Raw genomic sequence first — 21,614 nt, forward strand, 5'->3', positions numbered from 1 at the left:
TTAATGGGTCTATAGTTTGCACTCTCTATTTTAGAGTGGGGATGATATAACATGAAAAGATACATCTTTACCTAGAGAATCATGAATAACACCATTCAGAAAAAATACAAATGAGTAAGCCTAATCAGAGCGGAGGTAGGAGAGAATTAGAAATGTTCTTACCTGAATAGGCAGGTGGCTTTACTGGCAGCAGAAAGCTCAGCACAGTGGAAGCAATGAGCTCATTCAATTCAACATTTCTTAAGCACAATGCTAGGTGCTGCAATACAAAAAATAGAAACAAGATCACTCTAGCTCTGAAAGAGCCTGTATTCTGATGGGGGGGGCAGGGGAGAATGGTGAGGAATGCAGGGTGTATTAAAGCACCTAAATGGTGTCATGCCCAGTATTGCCAATGACGAACAGTGTAGAAACTTTTTTTGGGGGGGTGGGGGGAGTTCTTTGGTCTGGGTATACACCTTAGAGGACTGGACATGGGATAACATATTTAGAATTAGAATCAGTCTTGCAAAATCAGAAGGGATCAATGTGGTCCCAAAGAAGAGCTGTAAGACTTTTGTGAGTTGTGAGAAGACATCTCTTCCTACTCCTTCGCAGAGGTGGGAGATCCACATGCACAGAATATTAAATATATTATCAGGTTTTTTCAATGTATTTTTGGTTTTTCTGATTTTACTTCTTTTTTTTTTCTTAAAAAAAGTCTCTGTTATGTAGAATGGATCCCTGAGAGAAGAAGGAAAAAGATGGGGAAATTGAGGTGATAGAACCAAAAAATATCAATCAAAATGTATCTTTAAAATTACTGGAATGGACCTGAGAGCTCATCTCACTGCCTAATTTTACAGATGAGGAACCTGAGACCTAACGGGGTTAAGTCACTTGCCCAGAGACACACAGGTCCTAAAAAACAAAGTGGTATCTGAACTCACTCCTCTGGCTCCAAAAGTAGAATTAGTTTCCCTGCACCACACTTCCTCCCAATGCATACTGAAGGTAAATCCACCAAAAATTCTCAGGTGACAGTAAATATTCGAATAGGCTTACATAGATGGGTCCTGGCTTGCTGCATCAGAAGCAGAGCATCAGCCATCAAATCTCCCTAGGGAGTTTACACCAGTATGCACAGGGGGGAAATAGGTGATTTGGAGGCCTCCTTCTGTGCCAGTTTGAAAAACAGATAACTGTCCTTAGTTATGCTTAGTTATTTTCTAACAGCTGATGGAGGATAATCTTGAATAGGTCTAACAAAGACTGACTGTAGAGTTCAGAAAATGAGACCCACTCTTGTGACTGATCTGCCAGGTGTCTAGATTCTGTTTTTCACAATGACACATCTGTTCATCATATTTTGATATGCCAGGATATAAATGATGCAAAGTACAACCTTCTAAAAATGACATCTAATGAACATGACATTCATTGGTTAAGCCAGTGAGTTCAATGTTCAAAATGAGTTCAAAATACTGGTGAGTTCAAAATGTTCCAGGTTCCTATGGTCAATGTGGACAATAGGGTACCTCACTTCCTCAAGATGGTGTCTTTATAACTCAAATGCAGCCTTTACGAAGGACAGCTCCTTTCCTTCTATGTCATAATCCTCTTCTAAGGTCAATTTGGGAAAGAAGCACTTGGTGTATAGTTTTAGAGTGATAGGAGAGTGGAATCAGTTATAATAGAATGGTCTCTCCTGCATGGTTGAGTGCATTGATCTTTATAATAATAATTTACATTAGTATAGTGCTTGGAGGTTTTAATTATTTGTGATGATCCTGGGAGATCTTGGCAGAATAAATGGGATAACAATAAGATCTATTGCTTACATCGTGCTTTAAGGATTGCAAAGTACTTTATACATACTGCCACATTTAGTGTTCACAACCACCTGTGAGGTAGGTATTGTTATTATCCCCATTTTACAGATGAAGAAATTGAGATAGAGGAAGTTTCAATGATATACCCAGTAAAGAATCTCAAGCAGGATTCAAATTCAGGTCTTCTTGACTCTCACTCTAACAGTCTACTACACAACCTAGTTTCCTCAAGCTTGATCATGTTTCAGCAGGTCAGAGTAAAAAGACTGGGAACACTCTGGCAGTAATAGCCCTCAAAACCAAGGAACAGATCTTTTGCTGAAGTTGGAGCCTTCCAATTGATAGTACTGCCACTTCTGGGGGTCTGTAAAGATCCCCTGGGATCCCATTAGGTTCCCTGGTTAGTCAATAAGCATTTATTAAGCACCTGCTATGTACCAGGCACTGTACTAAATTCTGGGAATATGAAGAAAAGCAAACGATAGAAAAGAAAAAAGATTTGTCCTCAAAGAGCTCACAATCCAACGAGGGAGACAATGTGAATGTGATTATGTGCAAATAAGCTATTTATAAGCCTTCGCGAATTGTCGCTTCAACAGCATGGCACATAGCAGCTCCTGCAGATGCTGACTGACAATCTGAATCCACACTTGGTGTGCTGGCCATGCTTGGAGGAAATGGTAACATCACTAAGAAAGATGGAGTTCACAGATTCTGAAAAAGGCTTCATGTTGTAGACTGGATTTGAAATCAGAAGACTTTGCTTCAAACTCTGCCTCAGATATTTCTGGGATGTGTGATTCTGGGTCACTTAAGCTTTCTGGGCCTCAGCTTTTTTCATCTGTATAATGATGGTGTTGGATTCCATGACTTCTAAAATCCTTTCCAGCTTTAAAACTATTATCCTATGATGCTATTAAAAAAAAAAAACTACAGGAGGCATCTGCCATCATTCATGCAGGCCATGCCAAGGCCAGTTTCCATTCACCATTTTCACCAAACTAGATCATATTTCAAACTTCCTGGAAGTACAATTTAGTAAGTATCATTTCTAACAAGTCAGTAAGCTGTAGAACAGAGGTAGGGAGTATAGGTCCCAAGTGAGTATCTCATTCTGGGTCCTGTAATCGTGACAAAGCCAGAACTCTGTGTTCCTTTTGTTCTTATTGTTAATTCCAGGAATGCTCCAGAGAGAATTCTTTTTATGTCTTTGATAATTCCAAGAACATAAATCGCTCTATTTGACATAAACCTCTAAAGGACCTGAAGAGCAACTTGTCAGAAACTAGGTTGAGACCAACATGTTACACCATATATATCACAATATGCTTAACATGGATACAAAAACAGAAAAGACAACATACTTTTTTTAAAAATAGAAGAGAACAAGAATGAGTGCCCTTCACAGCTTTTGCTAAGGGAAGAAGTCTTAACCAAATAAGGAACAGAGGAGAACACAAAAGAGAAAAAGCATAATTTTGACAATATGAAATTGAAAAGATTTTGCACAAAAAATCAACATAGTGTAATGTTAATGAAATAGGAAGATCCCTGCCCATTAAAAGGCCTATGTGACCTGCTTTGAACTCTAGCCCAGCCCACAGCTGAGTCACATGGAGGCTGAGTGACATGAAGCTCAGTGTGGCAGGACCTTACCCAAGAGAGCATGAGCAGAGAGCAGAGGACAGAGAGCAGAAAGCAGGCAAAGCTGAGAAAGAGAAACAAGCTGCTAGTGGGAGCAGTTGGACCAAGGAAGAGAAAGAGAGAAGCAAGCTGTGAGTGAGCAGAGGGAACTTGCCTAGGGGAACTTGTTTTTGTGGGGAGGCCTGACAGAAAGAAGGTTTAAGATGGTGATCCCAGGATTAGTGATAAGTACTCTGTTAAATCTTACCTCCTGGCATTCTAATGATGCTACAAATAAATATTTTGGTTTTGTCTTTGAGGAAGAGTTTATCATATTTTGCGAATTTGCCCTGCAAATATGCATGCATATTCATAGCTGTGGGTACTGCACGGGCATTACACATAGCTGGGGAAAATGGAAAATTGTCGATTGAGGGAAAATATCTTTGAATCAAGTGTCTCCAATAAAGTTTTGATTCTGAAAGTATTAGGGGACTAACACAAATTTGTATGACCAAGAACCATCCCCCAAAGAATATCATCCTAGGATATGAAAAACAAACAAACAAAAAACAGTTCTCAAAAGAAAAAACGCAACTAAAGGGAAGGTTGTTCCAAATCACCAAAGAAAAAGGAAACGGAAATCAAAACAGCTCTGAGGTTTTACCTCATACCATAAAATTGGCAAAGATGATGAAAGACTGAAATAATCGATTTGGAAGGTCACATTATTGTCAGAAGGGTGAATTGACCTAACCATTCTGGAAAGCAATTTGGAATTATGCTAAAAGAACATATACCAAAATGTCATACCCCTTGATTCAGAGATCCCACTGCCAGTATTCCAAGGATATTAAAGATGGAAACATTTCACATGTAACAAGATATTCATAACACTACTTTTTGTGGTAGCAAAGAGGGAAAAAAAATAGTTGCCCAGCTTTGAGGAGGTGGCTGAATACAATGTAATACAAGAGTGAATGAGCACTTGTTATGTGCTACATTCCAAGAAATTTACCAAGTGCTTGGAATACATAAAGAAAAAACCAGTCAGTCCCTATTCTTACAGAGTTTACACTCTAATAGGAGGAGACAACATAAAAAAGAAAATAGAACTGCAGAGCCTAGGACTCTTAAAGGTGCAGTGATGAGTCAAATTGCAAGTCAAAAGAGCACTCACAACATCAAGAGGTCCTATGACAATTCTGGGAGTCTGAAGATATAGAGGCAGAGTAAATGGCAAATACCAGCAGTCCTCCATGTCATCAGAAAGAAGAGAGTACGTCTCCCATTTCATCTAAGTCATGTGAGTAGTTAAGCAGCATAAAATGGTTTTGGGAGGAGGTTGGGAGGGGGGCAGGGCAAGGGAGTGCTGGGGGTTGGGGGAGAAGCCAAGGAAGAAACAAAGAGAGAAATGGTTCCCTTGGTGGTAGCAGATCTTTTTTGTTTCCTGGCTATTCAGGGTGGGTTGAGGAAGGATGGAGAAGGCATCTTGCATATGAATTGATGGACAGTGAAGTAAACCTAACCAAGAAAATAATACACAGATGAGTACTACAAAGAAAGAAAAAAGAACAAAAACAATCACAAAGCAAACAAACAAAAAACCCTTAAGACTAATTATCAAACTTGACTCTACAGAAGAATTAGAAAAATGCACTTCCCTCTTTTCATTACAGAGATGAGGGACTATGCATTTAAAATGTTGTATACACTGTCAAGCATGGTTAATGTATTAGTTTTGATGACCTTTTTTTTCCTCCTTTTATTTTTCTATCTTTGCTATAAGAGATGGTTCACTGAGTAGGAGAATGGGGAAGAATTTATTTGGAAATATATTTAATGTAAAGATAAAATGTTTCAAAAAATAAGAGAAAATTTGAAAAAAGGAGTGGGGCCTTGGTTGGAAGGGTAGAGAACCAGATGAACCTGTTTTGATGAACTTTTCTAGGAATTCCTGCAGAGCTATAAACATTAAGCTGATCTGGATGGTCAGAACTGGTGCTTCCAAGACCACATTAATAGTGAAATTATAAAGCTGGTGAGGTACTAACATCTTTAACTTGACTGTTCCAAAAATGCCCCTAGATTCTTTGCACTGAGATTTTTGCTATTGGTGGATTGACAGAAAAGGTGCTGAGTCACATTAGCTTTAAGTACACCTGAAGAAGGCATTCAGTGTGGACTGTTGCATGGTGCTTCTTCATCTTTATCTGTTTCCAACCTAGATGATTCATTGTAAACCAACATAAATTCTGGGGTCCTAGAAGAGTCAGCATTGCACTATCATCTCTTGACCCTAACTCAGCCAGAGAATCAGATGGTTGGTCATTTCAGACAGGCATGGATAATCAAAAGTTCTCTTGAGCTCTTGGAGGAATCCTTCCGTATTGCCCATTAAAAGACTATTCCAACATGAAGCAGTGGATGGTTATATATCCGACACATAAACAGATTGACTTGTGCAAGAAACCCTGGGAAATATCCCACCCATGTGGCAAATTAATCTGGGGATGCACAGTGGTAGGAAAAAAATAGTTTACTACACAGATGCAGAGTCATTTGTTCCTTTCCTACAAATCCTAGGAAACCAGTTATTCTGAAGTCTAGCCTAGTCATTGATGAAGCATAGTTTTTTGGGCCTACAGCCCCAGAGCTTTTCAGAAAAGTAATTAACTACACCATTATCTGAACTAGGAATGGGAGGTTTTTGAATTGTTTTATTGCCCTTAAGACAAAGAGGTCAGAATATATACTGCATTTACTTTTCTGTGAAGGGGTTGTGTCCCTTTAGTAAACTGTAAGATCCTTGAGGGCAGGGACAGACTGGTTTTCATCTTTGTACACCATGTCTTATATAAAGTTGGTACTTAATAAATGCATATTGAATGGAATGAAATGGAAGGACTAACCTGAAACAGATTTTTTTTTGATGTGTACTAAGTACATCCTCCTTCTGATTCAATAACACGTGCAACTGTAAACCCAGGCCCTAACGGACATTATAAGAATTTACCCTATGAAATTATGGAATCTATTCTACATTGAGTAGGGAACCACAAAGGCTAGAAAGTCAAGAAAAATAGATCTGGAACTTAGAAAGAGTAAGAAGTCAGGATGTCTGGTAGAGGGAATTATACTGACAACCTCAGGACAAGAAGAAAGTTATCACCAAATTGATAAAGAGTCCACATCTGAAGGTGACATTGATTTGTCCTTTGGGGCTCCTTAATGCAGAGCCTATTTACAGGGATCAGTCCACACACTCCAAGCTAGTATCCATTGTCCTAATCATTATATATCTAGGTGGTGATGTGGGCCATTGGATAGAGCTCTAGGTCTAGAGTCAAGAAGATCTAAGTTCAAATCTGGCCTCAACAGCTTACTAGCTATGTGATGCTAGATAAGTCTCTGTGTGCCTAAGTTTTCTTATCTGTAAAATGAGGGTAATAATAGCACCTACTTCCCAAGGTTATTGTGAGGATCAAATGATGTAACATTTGTAAAGCATGGTGCCTGGCACAATGTTGTTTGTCCTTCATTTTCAAAGAGGCCTAATAACATCACAAGTGATGCCTTGCCTTGTTCATGAATTGGATTTAAGTGAGGCAGAGTTGCATAAGTTGTCAACCTCATTCTTTCTTCCAGAGTCATCAAAGTCCAATGGGAGGAAAAAAGTCAGGATGACTGGCGATGGCCTGGGATGCAGTGGATGGATGACCTTAGCATCTCTAATGTCTGACTGAGTTCTAAGCACTCCACAGCATCTGTTTCAGCCACCTTCATGGCCTTTGGAACAAATTGTTCTCATCCACGCATTCTGCTGAGGTAAGTCTTCATATGCTTGGGGTAGACATCTCCCTACCTCTTCAATGGGTTTGAGGCCTCTTAAGTAACTCTCAACCGGAGTTACCCCATCTACTGAGACAGTTTACTCAAGTGTAGCTGCTGCACATGCTACAGTTTCTTTTTAATTTTTTTTCATTTTTCAAATGCTTTATTAACTTCTTATTTACATCATTCATTTCTGCCAGATTTTGAGTTACAAATTTTCTCCCCATTTTTCCCCTACCCACTACCCCAAAATATCAATCCCACAGGATATCCCCTCCTCCAATCTGCTCTCTCCCATGTATTCTCCCATACACCCTTCAACTTTTCCAGTAGGATATAGTGGATCTCTATGCCCCAGTGCCTGTATATCTTATTTCCCAATTACATGTAAAATAGTATTTATAATAGTGTATATATATATATACATATATATATATAAATTAAAACATTTTATTTTAAAACTTTGAATTCCAGATTCATTCCCTTCCTCTCTTGTCACTCAACCTTACTGGGAAGATAAGCAGTTGAGTATAGGTTGTACATGTATAGCTAATGCAAAACATTAACATAGTAGATATATTATAAAAGACTGACTATATTTCCCTCCCTCCTATCCCACCTCCCACTTGATCTATTCTCTATTTTGATCCTGTCCCTTTTCAAATGTGGGTGCTTCCAACTTCCCTCCCCCCCAGCCTGCCCTCCCCTCCATCATCCCCCCTCTCATCCCCTTCCCCCCTACTCTCCTGGAGGGTGAGATACTCTATTTAGTGTGTATTTCATTCCCTCCCCAAGCCAAATTCAATGAGAATAAGGTGGACCCATTCCCTTTTGCCTTCCTATTCTTCCCCTCCATTGTAACCATATTCCCTTGCCTCTTCTGTATGAGATAGTTTACCCCATTCTGTCTCTTCCCATCTCTTCTCATTATATTCCTCTCTCACCTCTTAATTTCACCTTTTAAGTATCATCCCTTCCAATTGAATTGGTCCTGTGCCCTCTATCTGTGTATACCTGTAAACATATATACACACATTCACATATGTATTCATACCCCCGTATACCCTCTGATATAGACAAATATATGTACATATATATTCCCTTCAACTATTTTCATACTGAGAAAAGTTTCATCAGTTACAATCATCATTTTCCACGTAGTAATGTTAATAGTTCAACTTTGATAAGTTCCTTATGATTTCTTTTCCCTGTTTACCTTCTCATGATTCTCTTGCTTCTTCTATCTGAATGTCAAATTTTCTATTCAACTCTGTTTTTTTTTTCATCAAGAATGCTGGAAAGTCCTCTATTCCACTGAATGACCATATTTTCCCCTGAAACATGATACTCAGTTTTGCTGGGTAGGTGACTCTTGGTTTTAATCCCAGCTCCTTTGCTCTCCAGAAAATCACATTCCAAGCCCTTCGATCACTCAGTGTAGAAGCTGTCAGATCCTGAGTTATCCTGATTGTGTTTCAACAATATTCAAATTGTTTCTTCTTGGCTACTTGTAATATTCTCTCCTTGATCTGGGAATTTTGAAACCTGGCTATAATATTCCTAGGAGTTTTCTTTTTGGGATCTTTTTCAGGAGGTGATCGGTGGATTCTTTCAACCTCTATTTTGCCATCTGGTTCTAAAACATCAGGGCAGTTTTCCTTGAGAATTTCTTGGAGGATAATTTCTAGGTTCTTTCTTTGATCTGGCTTTCAGGTAGTCCAATAACTTTTAAATTATCTCTCCTGGATCTATTTTCCAGGGCAGTGGTTTTTCCAATGAGATATTTCACATTGCCTTCTATTCTTTCATTTGTTTGGATTTGTTTAACAGCATCTTGATTTCTCATAAAGTCATTAGCTTCCATTAGCTCCAATCTAATTCTGAAGGAATGATTCTCCTCATTGAGCTTTTGAGATTATTTTTCCATTTGGCAAATTCAGCTTTTTATGGCATTCTTCTCCCCATTGCCTTTTTGACCTTCTTTTGCCATTTGAGTTAGTCTATTTTTAAGGTGTTATTTTCCTCAGTCAGGCTGTTGACACTCATTTTGTAATTTTCTTACATCATTCTCATTTCTCTTCCCAATTTTTCCTCCACTTCTCTTATCTGCTTCTTAAGGTCCTCTATGGTCTGTAACCAGCTCGTATTTTCCTTTGAAGCTTTTGATGCAGGAGTTCTGACTTCACTGTCTTCCTCCTGTTCCATGCTTTGATCCTTTTTGTCCCCAAAATAGGAGTCTAATGTTGGATTTTTTCTGTTTGCTTTGCTTCCTTTGCCTGGTCATGTTGCCACTCAATTACTTGACTTTTAGGCTTTTTGCCACAGTAGGACTCTGCTATCAGACAGGGGAGCTTCATTCCACACACTGGGGTTTTCTCAGCTGCTGAAGGTATTAGTTGAGTGCCCTCTCTGAAGCCTCCACATGCACTGGCAAGCTGGTCGTACACCCCAGGACCTCCACCCTAGACTGCAATCCAGATCCAAGGAGGTTAAAGCAAGAGTGATTACCTCTCAGACTGGTCACTTGGTCCCCCTACAGTCTGCAGGCCAAGAGCTGAAGCTGCCACATGGCAGCAGCTGTGCCATAGCCCTCAGCAGCTCCTTGCCCTGGTGTCAAAAGCCAATGTACTCCCAACTACTGGGTACCAAAGTCCACACTGCACTGACCTCTGACTTTGTCCTTAGCATCTATGTTTTGATAATTGTGGACCATCACAGCTGTTGGTGATCTGGTGTCCCTCTAGCCAGCGGCTGATCAGACCCGCCCTGGGGCTAAAACCTCAGCGTGGAGCTGGGCTCAGCTACCAGAGCACTGGGCTGGCTGATTCCTGCCAGCCTGCTGGGCTATCCTCAGCAGAAGGTTAGCTTTTCTGTGTCATTTTGTGGTTTATGTAGCTCCAAAGTTTGTTCAGAGTCACCTTTTACATGGGTTGGAGGTGGTAATAGCCAGAGCCACTTGGAGGTCCTGTTTCTACTCCGCCGTCTTGACTCCCACATGCTACAGTTCCTTGGAGCTACCAACTCTCTGGTGAGAGTTGGGTGAAGGTGGACCCCAAACATGGATGAGCATTTCTGAAACACTACAAGTGTGGAATAAATGCTTGTTTCTCTTCGCTCTAGTTACAAGACAATCCCTCTCCAAAGAAACCCATTTGTTTCAAAGTAAGATTGTTAGAAAATATCTCCTGTGCAGGTATACCCCATGTAGCATTGTCCTGACCAAAGTTCTTTCATAATAATTCCATTAATTCATTTTATCCACATCCCAGCATAATGTCATTCTATAGATTGCCCATTTTTAACTCTATTCCTCTGAAGCTAACTGTAATAGTGTGATCTAGTCCAAAAACTTCCTGTCTTTTCTGGGCCTAACTATTCTTGTGGTACAAGGCTTCAGCTTTAAACATGCTCCCTTTTCTCTGGCCTGGCATCTGTTTTTCCTAATGCTTTATGGGAAAATGCATGCTATACATTACATATCCAATGCTTGTACAGTTGGAGCTCTGGAAATACTCAGTATTTCCCAGCATTTGATAGCAGAGATGGGAAGCTAATTAGACATCTAAGCAAAAACTCATCCCTGTCCCTCTAAACCCATGGCCTTGGCCTTTTCAAGCTCTGATCTTCCTGGAGATAATGGCTATCCTGGTTGCTCAGTTTTAGTGATTGCCCTCTTGACATCCTTCTCTTCTCCCCAATCCTATGTCCTTGGTCCCAAGTATCTCCTTAAGCTTTCCTTGGAATGAGTTAAATTAGAATGTTAGGAAAGGCCTACTGATTAAAGAATTTACTTGTCTGCCTGAATCTTCTGTGAAAACTCCTTTTAGACCCCTAAATTGCTACAATCCACTAAAATAAACATCATTTTGCCCAAGAAAGTGTGTTTGTGGAACCAATAAAAGGTGTGAAGTGGTGTATACCCACATCAGCCTTGTCAGTCCCTGACTCTGGGCCTTCTGTTCAACTTTTCTCCTTCTTCTCCACTCTGCCCCTCTCTGGAGGTGGGAGTGAGGAGGGACCATATTCTAGGCATGGGAGATAATCATTAAAAAGCCATGGAGTTGGAAGATGAGTCATTGTGGGCAAGGAATAGTGAGAAAACCAGAGTTGCTGAATTGTAGAATACATGGAAAGGAGTAAAAATTTAAGAAAGGCTAGAAAAGTAGGAAGATACCCATTTGTATGGCTTTGTTCTGAGTACCCTAATCTTCCTAACAGTCCTCTTCCAGGTATGCAACAGCTTGTCAATGGCCTTCTTAATGGGCTACCCACCTGTGCACTCAATAACCATAGTGCATGATCACTGGACTAAATGCCCATTGGATTTAGGCTCAAATCCCAGTTCTACTACTTTCTAGTAACTTTGATCAAGACATTTCTCCAAGCCTCAGTGTTCATATCTATAAAATGGGAATGATAATGCTTGCATAGTAGTAATGTGAGCTTTAGTTATGGGTAACCAGAGCTTCTCTGGGCATATCCAGTTCTAAAATGGAGATGCCTCTGAAGGGCCTTTTGAGCATGCCCAGTCTGCCTAGCATGGAGCCTACTCTGTCCCCTACCATGTGGTTGGGAGTATTCTGCTTTGAATAACTGCTTGCATCTTTAAAACTGACAAGATTCATCTGATCACTCTTTTCCTTTTCAAAGCTGTGCTTTTTTTAGTGACTCCTATCTGCTGTTCCCAGTATGAATTGAACCAGTGTGAAGTGAAGGACTTGCCTTTCCCCTGTTCCCTCTCTTTTTTTACATCACCTCTGAGAAAGAGGCCTGGAAATATTTGTTTCTGTTCTTTGTTTGTCCTCTTCAGTTTCAGGTGATGAAGGTGATCCCCATGGACCTTGGAAGGAGGATTACAGGTGGTATGGTACAGTTAGCCATCCTGGCACAGAATCCCTGAGAATCTAGCATGCCTGGGACTTGAGCCCGAGGTGGGCTTTGGACTTAGAACATGAACTGTGCTTTATAGGAAGAAAACTAAGCTGTGAATCAAATCCCCTTCCCTTCCCCAGGGACTGAGTTGTAAGGGAATCAAGGGATTATATCTACCACGTGTTGGGGGAAAAAGTTTGTATATTTGTGATTACACCTTCTGAAGTAAACATTTCTGTATAAAAGCTAATCTGACTGTTAGTAGTTAAAGGGAACTGGGGTGTAAGGAACCACCCCCTACATTTAACACTATCAGTGAGGATTAGAACTATTTGCAGGAAACACTCAGAGGAAAGAGTAAATTTAACCTATCTGATCTTTAGGAAGTTGGGAAAGAGGTGGTCTGTGTTACATATATATATATATATATATATATATATATCACCCTCTCAGGGCCATTCTCCCACTTCCCATTCTCATAGGCAAATTGGGTCCCCAGAAGATGGTAATCATTACTTCTTCTAGGATTCAAGGGGTAACCCTGAGGAATTATGTCTTCTAATACTATTTCTCATGAACCTTCATCCAATGTGCTGAATTGATCAATCCAATATTCATTAATCAATCTAATAATGATTAACTAGTTGATAAAAGTTAGCTTTTACAAAGAGATATTTACTGAGAAAGCATAGCGGGTCTAGAAACACTGAAACATCCTCCCACACTGGAAAGAGTGGGTTCAAGATTAAAGTGATGGGTACAAAACATCCCCCACCAAACCTGATATACTATCCTTCCTAAACTAACCAAAGGTCCATAGGGGGAGTAGATTCAAGCCTGAAGCACAAAGGTACCACAGCACACATGTAGGCAACAAATTCAGTGTTCCATACACTATATCATCCTACCTCCTTTAGACTTAGACCCTTTCCAGGTCTTATGTTCTTCACATGTAAAATTATCAGATCAATTGATGTTCCATATCTGTCTCAGTCCATTCTCAAACATACTCAAACACTCTTCAGGTATAATGGGAAAAATGGGTGAGTGTCTCAATTGGGGTTTTTTTGGGGGGGTTGGTTTTTTAAGGAGAGGAGGGAACAGTTACAGCACTACAAAAAAATGTTGTATAGTAATTTAAGAAGACAGCAAGCATAAGAAAGAGATAAGACTGTCAAATGGTGCTTAAAACTACAAATCCCACTGCACACAAACTCCCCACATTTATCAAAGCAATGAGAGCAGGACTAGACTTGAATGTACTATGAGCAACAATACCCTGCTCTCCCTTTCCACACAAAACCCGCAAGCTGCAGATTAGCTCTCTGTCATTACTTTTTCTTGTCACAGATTTCATTGATATTCATTCATTTGAACCCAAATTCACCAATACAAACCTGTGTGGGGAGAGGACAAACTACTTAGGATAATTTTTCCTCAGGACCACACTCCCTCTAGGAATGGCCTTTGTACCTATCCATGATTTGTAAGCTTTGCTGCATGTTACACAACTCTGAATTTGGCCACCCCCCCACTAAATTATGGGGGTTAATAGACCTTGACCACTTTGACAGAGTTAATCACAGAACCATAACTATTAGGACTGGAATGGATCTTCAAGGTCATTTAGTCCAATCCTCTCACTTTATAAGATAACACCCTTGAGGCTCAGAGATTTGCCTGAAACCATAAAGATAGTTCTTGGGCAAGTCATGTCCTCCACTCAAGTGCCCTGGTTTCAAGTCCAGAGTTTTTCCCACCACACTAAAGTTCTCCACCAATGAAGAGAAAATTAAAACAATAACTAGGAGCTATTGTGCCCAATTGTATGCCCCCCCCAAAAAATCTAACAATCTTAGTGAAATGGATAAATGCTTACAAAAATGTAAACTGCCCAGAAGAGAAAATAAAATAATTAAATAACCCCCTTTCAGAAAAATAAATTAAACTAGCCATCAATGAGCTACTTAAGAAAAAATCTCCAGGGTGAGATGGACTCACAAGTGAATTCTACCAAACATTTAAAAAAACAATTAATTCTAATACTATATAGACTATTTGAGAAAACTGGCAAAGAGGAAGTCCTACCAAATTATTTTTATGACACAAATAGAGTACTGATTCCTAAACTGGGGAGACATAAAACAGAGAAAGAAAATTATAGACCAATTTCCCTAATGAGTATAGATGCAAAAATTTTAAATAAAATATTAGCAAAAAGATTACAGCAAATTATCACAAGAATAATACACTTTGACCAGGTAAGATTTATACCAGGAATGCAGCGCTGGTTCAATATTAGGAAAACTATCATCATAATTGACCATATCAATAACAAAATTAACAGAAATAATATAATTATCTCAATAGATGCAGAAAAAAACTTTTGACAAAATACAGCACCCATTCCTATTTAAAAATACTAGATAGCATAGGAATAAATGGAGTTTTCCTTAAAATGATAAGTACCATCTATCATATGTAATTGGGATAAGCTAGAAGAATTTCCAATAAGATAAGGGGTGAAACAAGGATGTCCATTTTCACCACTGTTCTCCAGTATTGTACTAGAAATGTCAGCTTTAACAATAAGAGAAGAAAAAGAAATCAAAGGAATTAGAATAGACAATGAAGAAACAAGGCTATCACTCTTTGCAGATGATATGATGGTATACTTAGAAAAACCTAAAGAATCAACTAAAAACTGTTTGAAATAATGAACAACTTTAGCAAAGTTGCAGCGTATAAAACAAATCCACATAAATCATCAGCATTTCTATATATCACTAACAAAGCCTAGCAACAAAAGAGAGAGAAATGCCATTTCAAGTAACTGTAGACAACATAAAATATTTGGGAGTCTACTTGCAAGGACAAACCCAGGAACTATATGAACACAATTACAAAACACTTTTCACACAAATGAAGTCAGATATAAATAATAAGAAAAACACCAGTTGCTCATGGGTAGACCAAGCTAATATAATAAAAATGACAATTCTACCTAAACTTATTTACTTATTTAGTGCCAAACCAATCAAACTACCAAAAAATTATTTTATAGAGCTAGAGAAATAATTACAAAATTCATCTGGAAGAACAAAAGTTCCAGAATATCAATGAAAAGAAATGCAAGGGAAGGTGGTCTAGCCATACCAGATCTAAAACTGCATTATAAAGCAGCAATCATCAAAACTACTTGGTATTGACTAAGAAAAAGAGTGGTGGATCAGTGGAATAGGTTAAGCACAAAAGACACACTAGTTGATGACTACAGTAATCTATTGTTTGATAAACCCAAAGACTCCAGCTTCTGGGATAAAAACTAATTATTTAGCAAAAACTGTTGGGAAAACTGGAAAATAGAATGGCAGAAACTAGGCATAGACCAACATTTTACACCATCTACTGGGATAAGGTCAAAATGGTTAAATGATTTAAACATAAAGGGTGAGGCTATAAGTAAATTAGGAGAACAAAGAATAGTTTACCTTTAAGATTTATGAAGAATGGAAGAATTTATGACCAAACAAGAGATAGAGAACACTATGAGATGTAAAATGGATAATTCTGATGATATTAAATTAAAAAGGTTTTGCACAAACAAAGCTAACGCAATCAAGATTAGAAGGGAAGCAAAAAACTGGAAAACAATTTTAATAGCCAGTGTATCTGATAAAGGTCTCATTTCTAAAATATATAGATAAATGAGTGAAATTTATAAGACTGTAAGTCATTTCCCAATTGATAAGTGGTCAAAAGATATGAACAGGCAGTTTTCGGATGAAGAAATTAAAGCTATCTATGGTCATATGAAAAAAAAAGCTCAAGTCACCACTGATTAGAGGAATTCAAATCAAAATAACTTGGAGGTACCACATCATACCTATCAGATTGTCTAACATGACAAAATTGGAAAATAATTAATATTAGAGATGATTGGGAAAATTGGAACACTAATGTATTGCTGCGGGAGTTGTGAACTGATCCACACATTCTGGAGAGCAATTTGAAACTATGCCCAAAGGGCTAAAAAAAAACCATCTATGCATACCTTTTGACCTAGTAATACCACTTCCAGGTCTATATCCCAAAGAGATCTTAAAATGGGGAAAGGACCCATATGTACAAAAATGTTTATAGCACCTCTTTTTGTGGTGGCTAGAATTGGAAATGGATTGGATACCCATCAATTAAGGAATGGTTGAACAAGTTGTGGTATACAAATGTAGTGGAATACTATTTTTTTCCATATGAAATGATGAGAAGGACACTCAGAAAATCCTGGAAATATTTATAAAAACTGATGATGAGTGAAGTAAGCAGGAGAACATTGTACACAGTAACAGAAACATTGTGCAATGACCAACTTTGATAGACTTAACTCTTCTCAACAATACAAGTATCTAAGACAATTCTAAAAGACTCATGATCAAAAATGATGCCCACATTCAGAGAAAAAAACTGTGGAATCTGAATGCAGATCAAAGCATACTATTTTCTCTCTCTTTTTTTATTTGTTTATTCTTTCTTGTGTTTTTCCCCTTCGATCTAACTCTTCCTTACAGCATGACTAAGGTGTGAATATGTTTAATATGATTGTATATGTTTAACCTATATTAGATTGCACACCATCTTGGGTAAGGGAGAGTGGAAGGAGAGGGAGAAAATTTAGAACTCAAAATCTTATAGAAGTGAATGCTGAAAACTAAAAACAAAAAAATGTATAACTATTCCTGAAAAAAAATGACATTCTTCTCCATTTTTTCCTACACTAAGGGGACCCGTTTGTTTGCAAGCCTATAGGACTGAACATGGGTGGGAATCTTTGCATGTTTGGAGGACATGGTTGGGAATACTTGTCTGGAGAGCTCAATGATAGAAGAGCAATGGTTGTTAAATTCTATTTCTTCTAGAACTTTGACACTCATTAGCCAACTACCTAAGACCAATTAAAACCTTACCTATGGACTCTACTCATAGATAGAAGAATCCTATGAAGCATTAATTGAGAGGGTCATGTCTAAAGCAACCCTTCCCCCATTTAAACCCTGCTACACAGGCCTGAAAATCTCACTTCTTTTGCCTGAAGGAAGTGAAGATCCCTATTAAAAAGAACTTACTCTCTAAGAAAGGTATCATATCATAGAATCATAGGATTTTTTTAAAGAAAGAGTCATATGATTATTTTAGAAAAAAATCGTAGGATGTTTTAGAAAGCACTTTGGAGTTCATCCACTTCATTTTTCAGATGGAGAAACTGAGGCACAAGACATGAAAGTGAAATGAACAAGATTATCATTCAAGGTATCAAGTGGGAAGTTTGAACCTGGGCCTCCCAAAGATTCTCTTCTGACTCCAGACCCATTTTTCATTATACTATAGTACACTGATCTTATTATAAATCACTTCACCCATTAATATATTCCCTCCCCACCACCTGGCCTTCAAAACTGAGATGTCTTATGTCTATTCTCTTAGAGTCTTATCAAGTAACTGAAGTCAATCTGATTAATTAATCATTTCACCCATTAATCAGATCAGTCATGATTACTTAGTAAGATTCTGAGAGAATAGGCATAAGGTGGCTAAGTTTTGAAGACAAGGAGGTAAGCAGAGAGAATACATGTCATTCATGCTGAGCCAATGTTACACAAAGTACCAGAATGGACAGCCTATACAGATAAGAGTTAGAATGAGGGCATTTAAAAAAGGAGTGAGGTGCAGAAGCAGGGTGAAGGTGGATAAGGCCCCAAGAGAACCTATCTACTTCAATAGATATGGGAGGATGACACATAGTGCATGGGGCTGCACTTGCCATGGTTCTGAACTTCATCAAAGTACAAGAAAGCATTCACAGAAAGGATATTTCATGAAAAGGAGTAAGCAGTGAGACAAAACACCTCTTCTCATCCAAGGTCAGAAATGACACCAAACTCCTGGGGAAAGGACTATTCTTCCCACAACCTTGCTCCTGCCCCTGAGAAGACATGCATGGTACTTTGTTTACAACTCTCTTACACACTTTGGTATTATTTTGTATTATAGTTATGCCTATCAAGGTATCCTTGATGAAAATATTAAAAGAATCAGAAAAGGCAGGTTTCTGCAATTTTCTGTAGCACTCCACATCTTTATTGTCATAGTATTGACTGAGAGGCAAAGAATATAAGATCTTGCTGTGTTTATTGTTTGGTGATTGAAAAAAAAGGGAAAGAAAGAAAGCCTTTTGGCTTGGAAGAACAAAATTCAGCCTTAAAGACTATTTTCCAAAAAGATGCCTCCCACGCATATGTTAAGATCAGGCAAGATTACCTGATAGATGCAACCACAGAGATAACATTGCTAAATGAGTTTAACATCAACGAGGCATAAAATGAGTGTTTTTGAAATCTTATTTAATGTTTACTTTTCCAAATTACATGTAAAAACACTTTTAACATTCTTTTTTTTTAAATCTTGGAGTCCAAATTATCTCCCTCCTTCCTCTCCCTCCCCTCATTGAGAAAGCAAGCAATTTGACATAGGTAACACGTGTTAGTCATGCAATATACATTTCCATGCAATTCCTTCTGTGAAAAAAAGCACAGACAAAAAAAAACAAGAAAAATAAAGTAAAGAACAAGTATTATTGATCTGCATTTCAGACTCTACCAGTTCTTTCTCTGGAGATGAACAGCACCTTTCATCCTAAGTTCTACAGAAATTGTCTTGGATCATTGTATTGCTAAGAATAGCTAAATTATTCATGGTAAATCATACAATATTGCTGTTACCATGTACAATGTTTTCTTGGTTCTGCTCATTTCACTTTGCATCAGTCCATGTAAGTCTTTCCAGGTTTTTCTGCAAGTGTCCTGCTCATCATTTCTTAAAGCACAATAATATTCCATCACAATCATATACACAACTTGATCAGTTGATGGGCATGTCCTCAGTTTCCAATTCTTTGCCACCACTAAAAGAGCTGCTATAAATATTTTTATACACACAAGTCCTTTTCCTTTTTTGTTTTTATTTCTTTGGGATACAGATCTAGAAGTAGTATTGCTTGGTCAAAGGATATGCTTAATTTTATAGCCCTTTTGGGCATAGTTCCAAATCATCCTTCCAAAATGGTTGAAGTAGTATACAATTTCACCAATAGTATCTTAGTGATTTAAATTTCACACATCCCCTCCAACATTTGTAATTTTCCTTTTCTATCATATTAGCTAATCTTACAGGTGTGAGGTAGTAGCTCAGAGTTGTTTTAATTTGCATTTCTCTCATCAATATTGAGTTAGAGAATTTTCTTTTCATATGACTATAGATAGCTTTGGTTACTTTGTCTGAAAATTGCCTGTTCATATCCCTTGACCATTTATCAACTGAAGAATGGTTTAATTTCTATAAATTTGACTCCGTTTTCTATATGTTTGAGAAAAGAAGGTTTAATCAGATAAACTCCCTGTAAATTTTTTTTCCACATTAATGACTACCAACTATGTATTTCCCTCTACCACATTTCCTCCCTATTTAATCCTACTTTCACTCTCCTTTTACCCTTTCCATTCCCCAAAGTGTTTTGCTTCTGACTTTTACCTCCCCCAAACTGCCTTCCCTTCTATCAGCTCCCCCTCACTCCTCATTTTCTTATCCCCTTACCTTCCTACTTTCCAGTATGGTAAGAGAGATTTCCACACCCAATTGAGTCAGTATATTATTCCTTCTTTGAGTCAATTTCAAAGACAGTAAGATTCATGGACTCCCTTCGCATTTCCCCCATTTTGCCCTCCACTCTAAAATCTCTTTCAAGGCTCTTTTATTTTAGATAATTTATCCTATTCTACCTCTCCCTTTCCTTTTCCCCCACTATATTCTTCTTTCTCAACCCATAATTTTATTTTTTCTTGATAATACTACCATCACATTCAACTTATACCTCTGTTTTCTGTCTATGTATAGTCCTTCTAACTGCCCTAATAATGAGAAAGTTATTAGGAGCTATAAATATGTTTCTCATGTTGGAATATAAACAGTTTAACCTTATCAAATCCCTTATAATTTATATTTCTTGGTGTTTTATGTTTCTTTTTATGTTTCTTTTCCATCTTGTATTTGAAAATTAAATTTTCTATTCAACTCTAGTCTTTTCATCATGCACACTTGAAAGTCCTATATTTCATTGAATGTATATTTTCCCCCTTGAAGGATTATACTCAGTTTTTCTGGGTAGGTTATTCTTGATTGTAATTCTAGCTCTTTTGCCCTCCAGAAAATCATATTCTAAGGCCTCCAATCCTTTTAGGTAGAAGCTGATTAATCTTGTGCTATCCTGAATATGACTCCATGATATTTGAATTGCTTTTTTTGGCTGCTTGCAGTATTTTCTTCATGATCTGAGAGTTCTGGAATATGACTATAGTATTTCAGAGAGTTTTCATTTTGGGATTTCTTTCAGGAGGTGACTGGTGGATTCTTTCCATGTCTATTTTGCCTTCTGGTTGTAGAATATCAGGGCAAATTTCCCTGAAAATTTCTTGAAAGATGATGTATAGGCTCTTTTTCTGATCATGTCTTTGAGGTAGTTCAATAATTCTTAAATGATCTCTCCTGGATCTATTTTCCATATCACTTGTTTTTCCAAAGAGATGTTTCACATTTTCTTCTATTTTTTCATTCTTTAGATTTTGTTTGATTGTTTCTTGATGTCTCAAAAAGTCATTAGTTTCCATTGGCCCAATTCTAACTTTTAAATAATGATTTCCTTTAGTGAGTTTTTGTAGTTCCTTTTAGATTTGGCCAATTTTACTTTTTGAGTAGTTCTTTTCTTCATTATTTTTGTACTTCCTTAACCAACTTGTTGACTCTTTTTTCCATGATTTTCTTGCATCATTCTCATTTCTCTGCCCAAGTTTTCTTCTACTTCTCTTACTTGATTTTTAAAATCCCTTTTGAGTTCTTCCATAACCTGAGAGCAATTCATATTTTTCTTGGAGGCTTTGAATACAGGATTTTGATTTTGTTGACTTTTAAGTGTATGTTTTATAAAAACATTTTTAAATTAAATTTTATGTTTATTTTTAGTTTATATCATTCATTTCCACAAGATTTTGAGTTACAATTTTCTCCCCATCTTTCCCCTACCAACCACCCTGAAACAGAGATCCCACTGTATACCCCTCTCCCCCAAATGTCTCTCTCCTATATCTTCCCCCATCCCTCCTCTGACTTTCCAGTAGGGCCAGATGGATCTCTATACTCTAATGCAAGTATATTTTATTTCCCAGTTGAATGTAAAAATAATAATAATTATATATATATATATACATATATATATATATATATTAAACATTTGATTTTAAAACTTTAGATTCCAGATTCCTTCCCTTCCTCCCTCATCACCCATCCTTACTGAGAAGATAAGCAATTCAATATAGGTTGTATATGTGTAGCTATGCAAAACATTTCCATAATGGGTATATTGTAAAA

The sequence above is a fragment of the Petaurus breviceps genome, unplaced genomic scaffold (assembly GCF_028583685.1).
Source record: "Petaurus breviceps papuanus isolate PSGF00001 unplaced genomic scaffold, PetGlider_PUasm1.0 90919, whole genome shotgun sequence".
Classification (NCBI taxonomy): domain Eukaryota; kingdom Metazoa; phylum Chordata; class Mammalia; order Diprotodontia; family Petauridae; genus Petaurus; species Petaurus breviceps.